The sequence below is a fragment of the Myotis daubentonii genome, chromosome 14 (assembly GCF_963259705.1).
Source record: "Myotis daubentonii chromosome 14, mMyoDau2.1, whole genome shotgun sequence".
NCBI classification, from domain to species: Eukaryota; Metazoa; Chordata; class Mammalia; order Chiroptera; family Vespertilionidae; genus Myotis; species Myotis daubentonii.
Genome location: NC_081853.1, coordinates 8,590,062 through 8,606,303, shown reverse-complemented (window position 1 = coordinate 8,606,303; position 16,242 = coordinate 8,590,062). Strand labels below are relative to the sequence as shown.

The 16,242-nt window shown below is 41.2% G+C and overlaps 1 protein-coding gene across 1 annotated transcript in view; it reads left to right on the top strand.

Moving 5' to 3' along the window:
* LOC132215223 (uncharacterized) overlaps positions 1-16,242 on the top strand; it is a 147,636-nt gene that overhangs the window by 121,140 nt on the left and 10,254 nt on the right. Inside the window, exon 4 of the transcript XR_009448483.1 lies at positions 8,737-8,807. The gene's annotated coding sequence lies outside the window, so the exon portion shown is untranslated. The remainder of the gene's footprint in view (positions 1-8,736; positions 8,808-16,242) is intronic.

The following is a 16,242-nucleotide window of genomic DNA, read 5'->3' as shown; positions in this document are numbered from 1 at the left end:
TGTTATAATAGCAAGCAGCTAACCATTGTTGAGCATTTACGTTGGGCTGGTACTTTATTATTCCTTCGCATTATCTCATTTCATTCCCATCCAATCTTGTAGGGTAGTTGCTCCTATCATCCAATGTTACAGAGGAGAGAACTGAAGCTCAGAGAACTTATACACAAGGTCACACATCTAGGACAGAGCAAATTCAGGACCCCAAAGCAGGTCATACATATTCCTAATGCCTCCACTTAACTGCTTCCGTTTATCATCTAGGACCTTAGCTGGGAGACCACTGAATCAATTCAATCAACGGAATGGGTGGCTTTGCTTCTTGTTGTAACAGCTCAGGGAGGAGCCAGGGCTGCTCCTGCTGAGGTGATGGACAGTGATGGACGGGAAGCACTGGGCGAGGTTGGGAATAGCAGTTTGGGTTCTAGCTTTGCCAATGCCTCGCTGTGGCCTGGACAATGGTCATGGCAGCGACTACTTTTCAAGCTTAACAGATGATCATCTCACATTTTCAAGCTGCTTTCGTAAGATCAGAGTTAAGTTTGCAGACCTGCATTTGACAGGTGAGGAAACTGCAGCCTGGAGAAGCTAAAGTGGCACCATTTGTAAGGGGGAGGGGAGGGCTGTGAGAGGGCGTTCACCTAGCACAGCAGCCCTCAGAGGGTGGCCTGTGGACCTGCCATCAGTCATCACGCCCAAGGCCTTTCAGGGGACTGTGTGGTCAAAACCCTTTGCACAATTAACACCAACACACTATTTACCTTTTCTATTGTGTTGACACTTGCACTGCTGGCTCAGAAGCAATGGCGAGTGAAACTGTTGGTGCCTCAGAAAAAGATTCAGTTTGTTATTAATGATGTTAATTGTGTAAGTGGCAGTAACATTTTCCCTGGAGATATGAGGACTTCTGTGAAACACACACACAAAACAATGAAATTTCAGAAGATAAAACTGTAACTGGACACATATGTGATCTCCACGATCATAAAGGCCCCTGGGACAATAACCTGAAATTACAGTTGGGGCTTCCAAGCACAAGTTAGACTATTGGAAAACTTGTTTCTGCTACCATGATCTTGTCAACTTTCTTAAAGCCTTTTTAACATGAGAGCAGTGACATGATGAACTAGTAGAAGATCTGCAAAGCTTGGTGAACTAGTATCTTCCAACTGTCTAGTGCAGGGGTCCTCAAACTACGGCCCGCGGGCCACATGCGGCCCGCCGAAAACATTTATCCAGGCCGTCGCTGCCTGTCCTGCTTAGCAGCCGACTCGTCCCGGGCCCGCAGTGCGCAAGTGTGGAATGTCTGAGGGACAGTGAACTGGCCCCCTGTTTAAAAAGTTTGAGGACCTCTGGTCTAGTGCATATGGTTAAAAAAAGTCATGCCTGGGTAAAAGAACCATTGAAAGTACAAATGGGTTTTACTATAACAGAGGGTGAAGTTCATAAATATAGCTCCAGATTCTACATTATAATTAGCCTCTACAAAAATAGGACCTGTCAGGTTTTGTGTACTAAAAAAGAACAGCGATTATTCCCTGGAAGAGCTATTGAACGGTGCCCTTCTCTTCTAGACATAGATGTATGTGAAGCTAGATTTTCCTCATACGCTTTAATCAACACAACATATCCTGGCAGGCCGAAGGCAGAAGCAGGCGTGACCACCACACTGTCTTCTATTAAGTCAGACAGTAAATGTGGAACAATGCTTCTCTTTCTGCCAAATGTTATTTGTTTTGGAAAATATAATTATTTCTTTTAAAATATGTTATGTTAACATATAATGAGTTTATTGTTTGTTTTAAATGAGTTAATGAAGAAATAGTTTTAAATGTCTTAGTTGAGATTTTGAATACAATAAATATTGATAGGCATGACACCCATAAACAAAGCTGTGTGGAGTCCTCACTCTTTTTAGTAGCGAAGGGGTTCCTGAGACCAAAAGCTTGCGTACTCCTGGCTGGCACCATGTGCAAGAACCTAGACTCTGAGCCTGATCTGCCTGGGGTCTCGCCACCATTTTCTAGGACATGAAGGGCCTTGGGAACATTATTCCCACTTTCTCAGCCTTAGTTTTCCCATCTATATAATGGGAATAAAAACAGTAGTTTCTGTCTCCTAAGGTTGTTGTCAATGCTAAACAAGTTCATACAGGTTAAGTGCTGAGAACGTGGCCTGACGGTGCTCACTCCTGTCTGATCCTGGGATGAGTGTTCTTTCTGCTCAGTTCACTTTTCTGAGCATCACTCTCCTCACTTCTCAAGCTTATTAGTCGAGCCCCTCAGCTGAGGCCTGCATGCTTGTGCAGATCCATTCCCTGCTGATTAGAAACACAATAGGGTAGCCTTCTGGCTGGAAACTGGTGCCAGCTTAGAAAACAATGCTGTGTAGCTCTGAGTGGAGGTCACTTGCACTGGGGGACAAAGGACGCTGTTTTAAACGCGTAATTCACTCTGCTACCGAGCTGCTCTTTGGATTTGAACTTAGATGTTTCTAGAATTTACTGGCTCTAATCAAGCATTTTGATTATGAAAGCAAGCATTGCCAACATGCCAACAGGCATCAAGTTGCATTCCATTTCCCAGCAAATACTTATGGAGCCCCTTCTGTGCGTTCAGCACTCTTCTGAGCGTGGGAATTAAACAGAGCACATGATGGCAGGAATGTATATTTGGGGTGTGTCTGTCAGAGAAGAGACAAACAAGAAACACACAAGGATACATAGCTTGTTTGCTGATAGTAGGGACAATGAAGAAAGATAACGCAGGGGGAGGGGGAAGGGTGTGTGCTGTGAATGTGGGTTGGATTTTCATTGGGGTGAGAGGAAGTCCTCACCACAAGGTGACTTCGGAGTGAAGGCGTGAGGGACCGGACATGTGGGTGTCTGGGCAGGAGAATTCCAGGCAGAGGGAATCGCAGGTACAAAGACAGCATCGCCCCGTGTGGTACAGGAACAGCAAGGTGCCCGCTATGGCTGCAGGTGTGCAGCAGGGGAGGAGGTAAGGGACGCTGGGCCACAAGGGGCATTGTTAGCTGTGACATGCTGATTTGGGAAGCCACTGGGGACTTGTGAGAAGAAAAGTGACACGATCTGAACTTCATTTGGATGGAAGCAGAGAGCCAGACTGGGCAGGAGATCTGGCGGCCTGGGTCAGCGTTGCAGCAATGGAGATCATGCCGCCTGTCAGGATCGGGATGTATTTTGAAGCGGGAGCCAAAGGATTTGCTAAGGAATGGGCTGTGTGGTGTGAGAGAAGGAGCAGAGTCCAGGCTCGCTCTGGAGCCTGAGTCACTGGAAGGATGGAATTCCAATAACCCAGCCAGACGCCGAGGAAAGGGCAGGTTTGCTGGGGGTGGCGGGGAGGACACCAGAGCTTGGGTTTGAAGATGGTAATTTTGAGGTGCTACCTAGGCATACACATTTCTTTCTAATGCACTCAAAGATGATCCCAGGCAATAAAGCAGGTCTATATTGCTAAGAATTGCTAAAAATCAAGGTGGCTGCATTTCTTTCTTGAAAATAAAAAAGCCTGAAATATTACATATAGGAGTTTTTATTATTGTTATTTTTTTTGAACGTCATTCCAGAACTGAACACCTTATGTCAGGTGCGGTCTTATTAAAGTTCTGGAAGAAAAGACTATCTGTTTTGAAACACAATGGCTCTACTTGTGGGACTAAAAATAGCTCAGTGCTCACTCCCCAGCCCTGGGTTGTCTAACTGGCTGTCCACTCAGGCCCTGGTGGGCTTGGTGAGCGAGTTTTCAAGGCGCACCTGTCCATTCACTCTGCGTCTGCATTTCAGATTGATATTCACAGCTCCTTCTGCCTTCCTCACAAATGCACTTTCTCTATTGCATCCTGTCCCTCCCTGGTGCTGTGCTGAGCCTGGCTGCCTGACCCACTGTCATTGATAAGGAAAAAGCATTTGCCCATTTGAAATCATTTGCAGGCTTCATAAATGTACCAGTTGTACTTTTGTCCAGATATTTGCAAAGGATGTCCAGTAATGTGGACAGCCATCTTTCAATTAATGTGAGGGAAAGGTCATTTCTTTTTCTGTTTAGGGTAAAAGGGACATGCTTTCTTTTTCTTTTTTCAGTAGCTTGTTTGCTCGGAAAACACAGCAAAATCAAAAGAGCGGGGATAGACATTTTTGATTAGGATGCTAGTCCATTTGTGGGTTGGGGAGAATTGGCCAGAAGCTGATGTTCCTCATCTATATCATGACACACATTTTCAAAACAAAGAGGAGCAGGAAATGCAGATTTCATAACCTAACATCTCTTGAGCTCCATCCAATGCCAATACACAAATGCAATGGCAGAATAAAATACAATAATGTGTTTTGACACAATAATCATGCCTGTTTCTCCTTAATGAGCCAAGCTGGGGTTTCCCAACACTATAGAGGCTGGGTTGGGCTGTCACATCACCAGATGTACGCCATACTGGTCAGAGGCACTTACTTAATGGGCCATCTAAACACTCGTCTACATGCCAGTGCTGATGCAAACATGACATCTCTGGGCTTGCGAGCTGCTTTGGTGTGCAGACACCTTCCTGGAGTCATGGGATAGGACTTGGAAAGGAATTTGTAACTGGGAATACATTTCATGGCTCAGCTGCAGAAAGACATTCGCTTTCAGCAACTATGTGAATCCATGGAGTGCATCCATTCTATTTCAGTTCTGCACAGCTGGCTGGCTCAGCAGCTTGCTTTTTCTCTTCTTGGAGCTGAGAGACGTCTCTTTAATGATTTTAGGGTGACTGTAGCCAACTCTGCTTGATGATTTTTGTTTTGTTTCTATTAACTGTGATATTTCTTCTCACCTAGGTAATTCCCCATCTTATGAATTTTTTGGCTAATGTATGAAGGCTTGTATTTTTTTTTTTTTGGTTGCTTGAAAAAGACACACACAAAAAATGATGATGTAGTATAAAGATGCAGAGTTGTTGCACTGAAATTGTGAGCAGGAATGCAGTGAAGGCTCAGAAAATTCTAGAATACTTAACCAGAGGGATGGCAGGAACAACCAGGGAGCACACTCCCTGTCTGCTCATATCTGCACATCTGCTTCATGTTTGTGCCTCATCTTCCCTGTTCCTCTTCCCATGTGGTGGGGAGAGATGCCCACCCACAGCTCCCAAGCCCACATGTTGTAGTTCCAGGCACATGGAGTGACGGAACCAACTCCATTCTCTATCTCTGCTCTAATTTCAGATTCCTGGGAAGGCTGACCTACCACCCCTGGTCTGGTCTGGCTTATTTGAGCCCATTGCTTTGGATTATGTGAAAATTAAAGAAATGATTCTGAGTAGTTCAGAGACTAAAAAAATAAAAATAAAAAATGTCTTGTATGGTTGCAGAATGCCCAGGGACAGATGAAATGGGATGAGAAATAAATAACAGGATTTTAGAAAGGAAAATCTTACTCTTATTTTTCCTACAGAGTAGGAAACAGTATTCAAAACACTGCCCCCGCCTCTCTCACCAGCCTTCCCCTCCACCCCCCACCCCCTCCACATACACAGAAAGACAGAAAGTGCCAATTGATCCCAGAGCAGGTTAGCAGATGGATTGAAAAGATCAGCAGGCTCATCATAAGTTTTCAACACCTTGAAAACATCAGGCTTGGCCCTGGCTACCCAACACATTCTTCAGCACCTTCCCTCTGATTGTCACGTGCGACAGGAGAACATGAGTTCTCTCTGTATTTAGCAAACACTTTTCAAGTATGGTCCTGAGACCAAATGGAAGAGTGTGACCCTGATGGTCTTGATTTGGGTTTCAAGACATAGATACATGCACAAATAGCAGTTTCTAAGGACTCAATTTAATTAGTTCAGTGAATGACTTCTGAGCATTTCCAATACACCAGATGGTCTGTTAGGCAGTTATGGTTGGGAGTTTGGGGTTGTAAGTATCTGAAAACTTAAATGTATCAGCTTGTATACTTTAGGAAAACATGGAGTAGCACTGGGTAAATCAAGCGATTCAAGCAAATGCCATCAGGATTTGGCCTCTTCTCCCGTTTCTTCTGTGTCTGCTTCTCTAATACACAGGTTCTCTCTATATGTTGGCTCCAGATTTTATGTTGTCTGATTCAAATTAAAACAGAAACAAAAAAAGAAAAGAAAAAGATTCCTGCCATCTGTTCCACCAACTCCTTTCTCTTGCTCATTCCAGCAGAAGTCTAAGGATTAGCCTTGATTGGCTGTGATTGGTCATGGACCCATTCCCAAGCCAATCACTGAGTCCAGGTGGAGGTTGTACTCTGACCTGCCAACCCTGGGTCGCATGGGCATTCTTGGAGTTGGAATAGAAATGGCACCAAAGTAACCACAGGGATGGAGAGTGGAGGAGGGGGTCCCTCCCCAAAGAGAATTCAGGACAATATGAAGGAAAACCTCACAAATGTCAACTACACAGGCTAAGGAACAAGGAGAAACACACACACACATTGTTATCATAAAATCCTAATGGGAATAGATGTTCTACATGAGATATTTGGAGAACAAAGACGAGAAGCCATTAATTCTAAGACATCTAGAAATCAGGTTTTTCAGAAAGATAACAACGGTGTCGTACCTTGAAGGATAAGTAAATTTTGATTGGTGAAAATGGTGGGGAGGGGAGGTTGGGAGAGGATATTCTAGGCAGAGAGAGCAATATGCAAATACACGGTGAGATTTCTAAAAGTGTGGCACATTTTTGAAGACATTAGACCAGTGTGCATTGAGGGCATGTTGGTTGGTAGACATGTGACATTTCCGACCCTTGTGGCCTGGACCCTTTGTTCTCCAAATATCTCATGGATATATGTGCACTAACTGAAGATTCACGCATGCCAGCCTTCAGCTCTCAAATTATCGACAATCATGGGCACCTTACATGCAATGGGGAAATGAGCAGGGACTTTGAATTTAGTCAGAGCTGGTCTGAATACTGTCTCAGTCACATACTCGCTATATGACTTTTGAGAAGTAATTGAAGTTGTTTAATACTAATGTTTTTATCTGTAGGATGGTGACATATGTGTATACGACATATTGTCCTTCTGAGAATTAACTGAGATGCCATATGCAAACCACCCAAAATGACGTCTGGGATAGCACAGACACCCAATAAATACAAGTTACTCTCTCTTCCCATTCTTTAGGTATACACTCACACTGTTTCTAATAAGAACATGAATTTGACTTGCTTTAATGCATGTCTAGCAACCACTTACTCGATAGCTACAGAATTCAAAGCTCTGCTCTGACTGGGCTGTGTGAAAATACTGGGAGTTGTGCTGGATACTTCCGTTTGCCTTCCCAGGTCTACTGTTCACCCTTCTCCACTCTGCCCAGTGACCAGGTAGCCAGCCTTTAGGGATTGCATGGACAAACTCTCATGTCCTCTGGCTAATGGTGGGCTCAGCAAAATAGACCAACAGGAGATGGAGGGGGGAAGAGTAAATCGGAGCTTTTATTCCCCAGATTCCTTTCTTGTAGAGATGTCATGGTTCCTGTCAGGCAGGCTTCTCTCTCTCTCTCTCTCTCTCTCTCTCTCTCTCTCTCTCTCTCTCACCTTTGGCCTAGAAATGTGCATAGTGCCATGACCTTTGCTACCTGTCTTTGTCTATTAGAGCTGCAATAACTAAATAATACTGACTGGGTGGTTTCTAAACAACAGAAATTCATCTCCCTTCTATAGGCTGGGAAGTCTGAGATCAAGTCAGCAGCAGACTTGGTGTTTGGCGATGGCTTCCTGGTTTATAGATGTATTCCTTGCAAATATCTTCTCCCATTCAGTAGGTTGTCTTTTCATTTTGTTAATAGTTTCCTTCTCCATACAGAAACTTTTTAATCTGATGTATTCCCATTTGTTTACATTTTTCTTTTGTTGCCTAGTCCAGAGGTTGCCAATCTTTCCGACCTCATGGACCACCAGTGGTCCGCGGACCACCAGTTGACAACCACTGGCCTAGCCTGAGGAGGCATATTAAAAAAGATATTACTAAGAGAAATGTCAAAGAGTTTATTGCCTATGTTTTCTTCTAGGAGTTTTGTGGGTTTAGGTCTTACATTTAAGCCTTTAACTCATTTTGAATTGATTTTGTATATGGTGTAAGGAAGTGGTCCAATTTCAATTTTTTTGAATGTATCTGTCCAGTTTTCCCAACACTATGCATTGAAGAGACTGTCTTTACCCCATTGTATATCCTCACTTCCTTTTTCTTAGATTAATTGACCATATAAGCAAGGACTTATTTCTGGGCTCTCTATTCTGTTCCGTTGGTCTATGTATCTGTTTTTATGCCAGTACCATACTGTTTTTGTAATTGTAACTTTGTTGTATAGTTTGATATTAGGGAATGTAAGACCTCCCACTTTGTTCTTTCTCAAGATTTCTTTGACTATTTGGAATTTTCTATGGTCCCATATCAATTTTATTTATTTTTTAACCCTCACTCTGGGATATAGATTTTTAGAGACAGAAAGGATGGAGAGAGACAGAGAGAAACATCAATGTGAGAGAGAAACATGGATGAATTACCTTTTGGTGTATGGGACAATACTCCAACCAACTGAGCCACCCCGCTAGGACCCATATAAGTTTTAGAATTTGTTGTCCTGATTCTGAAAAGAATGTCATTGGTATTTCAGTAGGGATTGCATTGAATCTATATAGTATTGCTTTCAATGGTAAGAATATTTTAATAATATTAATCCTTTCAATCCATGCTGCAGGTTTTCATGGACTACATGTCGTCATTGGCTCTACTCTCTGTAGTCAACTAAGATTCCACTTCATAGGCAAGGTATAGCCTTCCCTTTACTTATATTCTCTTCAGTTTCTTTCTTCAATGTTTTACAGTTTTTAGAATACAGGCCTTTTACCTCTTTGCTTAAATTTACAATTTGGTATTTTATGCTTTTTGATGCAATTGAAAATAGAATTATTTTCTTAATTTCTCCTTCTGATCATTTGTCATTGGTATATAGAAATGCAACAGATTTCTGCATATTGAGTCTGTATCCTGTAACTTTACTGAATTCATTTATTAGTTCTAACCTTTTTTTGGTGGAGTCATTCGGGTTTTCATGTCATTTGCATAGAATCATAGTTCACTTCTTCTTTTCTGTTTAGGCTGCATTTTATTTACTTTTCCAGTCTAATTGCTATGCCTGGGACTTCTAATACTGTGTTGAAGTGGTGATAGTTGGGTATCCTTGTTTTAGTCCTGATCTTAGAGGAAAAACTTACAGTTTTTCATTGAGTTATTAGCTGTGGATTTGTCATATAGAGTCTTTATTATGTTGAGATATGTTCCTCTACTTGACTTTATTGAGAATTTTTATTATACAAAGATTTTGAATTTTGTAAATTTTTTTCTGCCTTTATTGAGATGATCATATGGTTTTTAAAATATTTATGTTATATATATATATATATGTACATATGTATATATACTAATTTATATTTACTGTTGAAAGCATTACAGACGTCCCCCTTAGTTACCCATCCATTGACCCCCTTCACCCAGGTCCACTCCAGGCCTTTACTGAACTATCTTTGCTTAATATCTTCCCACCCTTGAGATTCGCCAGCCTGTTGCATGCTTCCATGTCTCTGGATCTATTTTGTTTGTCAGTTTATTTTGTTCTTTAGATTCTATATATCAGTGGGATCATATGATACTTGTCTTTCTCTGACTGGCTTATTTTGCTTTCCAGATCCCTCCATGCTGTCTCAAAGGGTAAGAGATCCTTCTTTTTTATGGCTGCATAGTATTCCATGGTGTAAATGTACCACAGTGTTTTTATCCACTCGTCTACTGATGGGCACTTGGGCTGTTTCTGGATCTTAGCTATTGTAAATAGTGCTGCTATGAACATAGGTTCTCCAAAGAGGAAATATAGATGGCCAAGAGACATATGAAAAAATGCTCGAAGTCACTGATCATCAGAGAGAGGCAAATTAAAATGATAATGAGATATCACCTCATACCTGCTAGAATGGCTATCATCAACAGATCAATAAATGACAAGTGCTGGTGAGAATGTGGAGAAAAGGGAAACTTAGTACACTGCTGGGGGGAATGCAGACTGATGAAGCCATTGTAGAAAACAGTTTGGAGTTTCCTCAAAAATTAAAAATGGAACTCCCATTTGACCCAGTGATCCCACTTCTAGGAGTATATCCTAAGAATCTGAAACACCAATCAGAAAGAATATATGCACCCCCATGCTCATAGAAGTGCTATTTGTGATAGCTAAGTTCATATGGTTTTGATCCTTTATTTTGTTAATGTGATGTATCATGTTGATTGATTTATGGATGTTAAACTATTCTTATACTGCTGGGATGAATCTTATTTGGTCATAGTGTATGATCTTTTTAATGTACTTTTGAATCAGGTTTACTAATCTTTTGTTGGGAATTTTTGCATTATGTTCATCAAGGATAATGGCTGGTAATTTAATTTGTGTGTATGTGCAACGTCTCTGTCTGCTTTTGGTAATGAGGTAGTGCTGGCTTTACAGAATGAGTTTGGCAGCATTTCTTTCACTTTGATTCTTTGGAAATAGTTTAAGAAAGATAGGTATTGCTTCTTCTTTGAGTGCTTGGTAGAATTCCTGGGAAGTTGCCTGGTCCTGGTCTTTTGGAAGCTTTTTTATTACTGCTTCAATTTCATTGCTAGTAATTGGTCTGTTTAGATTTTTTATTTTTTCCTGGGTTTTGGATAATTTGGGGGTTTCAAATTGTTCCATGTAGAATTTCAGCCATTTTGAAAGCTGAAAAACTTCACTCTTTTTTTTAAATATTCACACCAAATCTTATAAGAACTTTGTTAGGCCTATGAAATGTAAATGGGTTCAAAGGGACAGTGTGTGGAAATAGATCCAGAGCCAAGTTTCCATGGCATACCTTTGAATCAGGTCACCTTTATACCACCCACGACCAATGAAGTCTAAGCCAACTACTAAGTTTAATCATAAGGAATTGCTACCATTCTAGCATTTTCTGACCTACAAAATGGCAATTCCCTGTGGTTTAACTGACAGATGACTCTTGCAGTTCTTTAAGGGAACATGACTTTAGTTTACTTTCCTGTTTTGGGGGGAATATTTTCTCCTTACTTCAGCCGTGAATGCCATATTTTTCTCTCTTCATTTTTCATAAAATATCTGATAGGTGAACATACAAATTTTATTACAATATTAAATTTTTATCAGTGAACTAATTATATAAGTTGCAGTGACTTTGTGCCCTATATTTACTCTATAGAGACTTCTGTTAAACACATTCACACAAATCAATACAATTCCAGAAGGTAAAATCCCAATTTTCACTAGAAACAAATACCTAGAAATATGTAACCTATTAATAATCACAAAAGCCTTTGACCCATACCCTGTTGGCTATTAAAAATTCTACTCTAAAAATTTATTTAGAAAAATATCTAGTCTTAACAATTAATACCCTTTTATTCTATCATCTACTTCCTCATGACAGTAAGAGGTAGCCTACCAATCTTTAACAATACTATTGCATCCTTTTCGACACTGGCTTGTACAAGTGTAAGATTTAAGCTTAGAAAGAGGTAATTTTCTTTAAGGTAATAAAAATGCCAGCTAATTATATACAAGTCAAGATCATGCAATGGATAAACCCAGTCCTAGGAAGACTCCCCCATAGGGAATATTAGGTAAAACTGTATAGTCACCTGGGAGAACTCGACACTGGAAACTTGAGTCAGGTTCTTGCTTTGTTACAGTCAATCTATGTTACCGTGGGGAAGCCACTTGGTTGAGAGTCATTTCCGTCATGTATAATACAGGTGTCAGGTTTAGGGAAATAGGTGTTCCCCAAGGCCCCTTTCAGTTTCAAAATTACATTAGATATAGATAGGACACATCAGTCAGCACTTATATCTTTCATTTTGGAAGGGTAGGGAGTGAAAGTCGAGAGAGAGAGAGAGAGAGAAAGAGAGAGAGAGAGAGAGAGAGAGAGAACCTTGTATTTGAGCTATTTGGGCTTTTCAGCCACTAGAAAGGTACCAGAATGGTGAAATCAGGGTGAATGTCCAGCCTGTATCCCACATCCCACAAGACAATGTAGACAATGTCCTTTGTGCTGAGTCAGAGCTCACAAACAACCTTCTACTATTGATTATCAGTGGTTCTCAACCTGTGAGTCACGACCCCTTTGGCGGTCGAACGACCCTTTCACAGGGGTCGCCTAAGACCATCCTGCATATCAGATATTTACATTATGATTCATAACAGTAGCAACATTACAGTTATGAAAATAATGAATTGGTATTTTCAACTAGCGATGAAAATAATTTTATGGTTGGGTCACAACATGAGGAACTGTATTTAAAGGGCCAGAAGGTTGAGAACCACTGGATTATGTGTTTCAACTACCTTGATTTCAGGAACTCCTGCTCCCTAGGGAAGAATGTGTCTTCCTTTGTAAATTGATCAGTTGCCATTCTGGGTCAGAACCCAAACTTTAGTGATTTCCTTAGGCCTGACCACTGCAAATTGAACTAATAAAATGTAGTTTCTTAACATCCCTCTATTCGAATTGTCTGGTGAGTTTATCCTGAAAGAGCCTGGCATTTATTATTTCATTTAACAGGCATTGATCTAATGCAAATAATAACAGTAATAAAAACAATCATAATAATGGTATCTCACTTGCACTGAAGATTACTGTGCAGGCACAGTGCTAAACACTCATTTTTCATTTGCCCTTCATAATTTTCCAATGAAGCAAGGTCTTATTCAACAAACCCTACTGTGATTGGTACTAGGGATGTAAGGATAAGCAGAGCCTTAATGTAAAGGAACTTAATGTCTAAAAGAGGAGACAAATATTAAGCAAAGAATCACAGAAATAAATGTAGCATTTACAGCTGTATTAAATGCTACCTCCCCACTGGAGGTACAGGGAGCGATTGTACTCATTGCAGTGATAAGATAATTCACTAGAGAAACGGTGTGACTTGTTCTGGGTCACAACGTATGTAACAAGAAGAACCCTGTCTGGTCAGCACTGTTAAGCTGAAAACCCCATTGGGAACCACTCTGCCATGCCTTGCCCATGCCTAGTTTCTCCATCACTAGTTCAAGTTCAACATGCTTGTCTTTTCCGTTGGCAAGCTTTTATTTATTTACTTATTTGTTTGCTTGTTTGTTTTTAGAGAGAGAGGAAGAGAGAGAGATACATCGATGTGAGAAGCATCTATAGGTTGACTCCCGTATGTGTCCAGGGATCAAACCTGAAACCTAGGTATGAGCCCTGACCGGGAATCGAATCCACAGTGTTGTGGTGTATGGGACGATGCTCCAACCACTGAGCAACACTGGCCAGGGCTCCATTGGCAATCTTTAAGTGGTCATTTTCCCACCATGACGGTTTGGCCCCAAGTATAGTTTTATTGACTCATTTGAACATTCCTAGTATGTGGAAATTCTAAGAAGAGCCCTCAATCCATTTCTGAGTCTATGACACAGATTTGCTATCTCATTCTATTAAGAGTTTGATTCCAGGCCCACTTTTGAAAAGTGAAAGTGTGTATTCAGTAAATTCCTGACACTGACAAGAACCCTTTGGCTATTATTCAAAAATGTCTAATTCCATGAACTAAAGTGGTAAGCTATTTCCGCTCTCCACAAACAACCCCCTACCCTTCAAAGCAGAGTGCTAAACTGTGTTTACCGCTGGGTGCAAAACCATTTGTCCTTGAAGATAATGGGACATAATTTGATGATAATGGTGGACTGGAAAGCTACGTTGACACAAATCTATTTAAATCTGCTATGCTTTAAGAAATCTGTTTTAACTGACCACATTTGTATGCAATAAAGCATTCGTATGGGATTTTAAAATTTAACTTCACACACTGTTAACTAGATATGCTATGAGTAAACACAACTGTTTCCCCTTATATTAACATAGTTACACTAAGGGTGAACTTCTTAAAGTTTATTTTTTCCCCCAAGGTATAGTCACTTTTTCACATATAAGCAATACATTATTATGTGGGCAATGCCAGAAAAACCCGATATTCACCATGTACTTTATAGTTCTTATAGTTAAATACAAGAAAAAGTGTTGGCTTTACTTCTGGTTTAATTAAAAACAAACAAATACACTTGATTAAGTCTTTTTTTTACATTTTGCAAGCAAGATTATAATATAAATTAGCCATTTAAATACTTGAGATTTTATATTTTATGTTTTTATTATTTGAATTAGTGGCAAAAATAACTTCAAAGAGATAGGTTCTTCCCCCCCCCCCCCACTTTGGAATATACAGTCAGTTTTAAAGAGGTTTCCTCTGAGGCACTCATTGGCCAACTAGTTAGCAAATTCAGCAGTGACCCCACAGACTTGCATAGTCACCATTGCATACTCAATGGTGAGGATTGTGACCAAGTAAACAGCACAGTTGAATCGGGTACCAATCACACAATTGCCCAGTCCCATTAAATTGGTGACAAATGCCACTGAACCCCGAGTCTGCTCTTTCATTCATCGCTCCTTCCCATATCTCTGAATCTCTACTGCAGAAGATTCCTGGGAAATAATTTTCTTTCTGCCTATAACTGGTCAGCTCTGTTTCAGAAATCCCAGAGTAAACACTATAATCTGCTCTCTTTCAGTGATCAGTCACAGGGACAGGCCATGTTCCTGCAAGTGCCAAACAGCTGTTTCGTTTCCCAATCAGGGGAGAGCACTGCAAGTGATAGTTGTAAATAAATATGTAATGTAATCTACTGATAAGGACAATGTAAATATTTAGGGTGATTATGGAAACAAATGTACACATCTCTGAATATTCCCCGAGAATGAGATCCGCAGTGGTCAGTCCTGCCAGAAAAAGTCTCCGGTGGGTTCTGCTGAGAATGGGGGCTGCAGAGTGCTTTGGTTCTAGTCTGGCTCTCGCTAAGAAGATGCGACCAGAAGGGCATTTTCCCTCTCTCTTGCTCTCTCTCTCTCTCTCTCTCTCTCTCTCTCTATATATATATATATATATATATATATATATATATATACACACACACACACACACATGCACACAGGATGGGACAAAAGTAGGTTTACAGTTGTGAATATGTGAAAAATAGTTTATTCTTATATTATTATTTATTAATTATTAGGGGCCCAGTGCACAAATTCATGCACCTTGAAAGGAACTGTGGGTCAAGAGGCTGTGGTGGGCACAGGGCCGGGTCTCGGCCCATCCTCCATGCTCCCGCCCGGCCCCTCCAGCTGAGGCCCGTGGTCCCTGTCTGCCAGCAGCCTGGCTCCTGCCACCTCTGCTCCCACGCTTTGAGGGTGCCAGCCCCGCTCACACCCACTGAAGGCATGGAGATTGGGGATGGCACCAGCAGCGGGTGTGAGCGGCCGCTGCTGCCCCGATCGCCCCTCAGGAGCAGGGGGAGGTGGAGAAGCCCTGAGGGGTGAGCGGGGCTGCAGCGGCCGCTTGCACCTGCTGATGGTGCTGAGTGATCGGGGCCAGTAGCAGGTGCGAGCGCCTGGCAGGACTGTGGCGAGCAGGAGCAAAGAATTTCAGTAACCACCAGAGGCTGCCCCAATGACAGCAACTGGCACCCCTCCTTGGTCTGGTGCCCCTGCTCACCTGCTCCACCATCTCACTATAGCCAATGCCCGCCATGTTCCACAGACCCCCTGGTGGTCAGCACACATCATTGCAACTCGTTGTTCAGTTGTTAGGTTTTACCGCCGTTTAGTCTATTTGCATATTAGGGATATATATATCTTGCACTATTATTTTCCATATGAACAACTATAAAACTACTTTGCCCCACCCTGTATCTACAGGGTGTTCCCCAAAAATGTATATTTATAAAGGCAGTGTTTATTAAAATATACTTTATTTTCAAAATGTAATAGAATCAGCTGTTAAAGTGTGTACATATTTTTTGGGACACCCTGTATATATGTATGTGTGTATACACAGGTACACACACACACACGCACACACAGATTGCTGAATATACATGTTTGAATTCTGCTTCTGTAACCTTGCAATTGTGAACATTCCTCATGTCATTAAATACTTTGTGGAAACATGACTTACATACTGTACAATATTATATTTAGGAGTGAATTGTGACACATTTAAGGGTAACTAATGTGAGATATTTAGGTAGTTTATGATATAAATGAGTTCTTATCAAAATGCCTGTCCCTGTTGTTTTAGTCTCTCATGC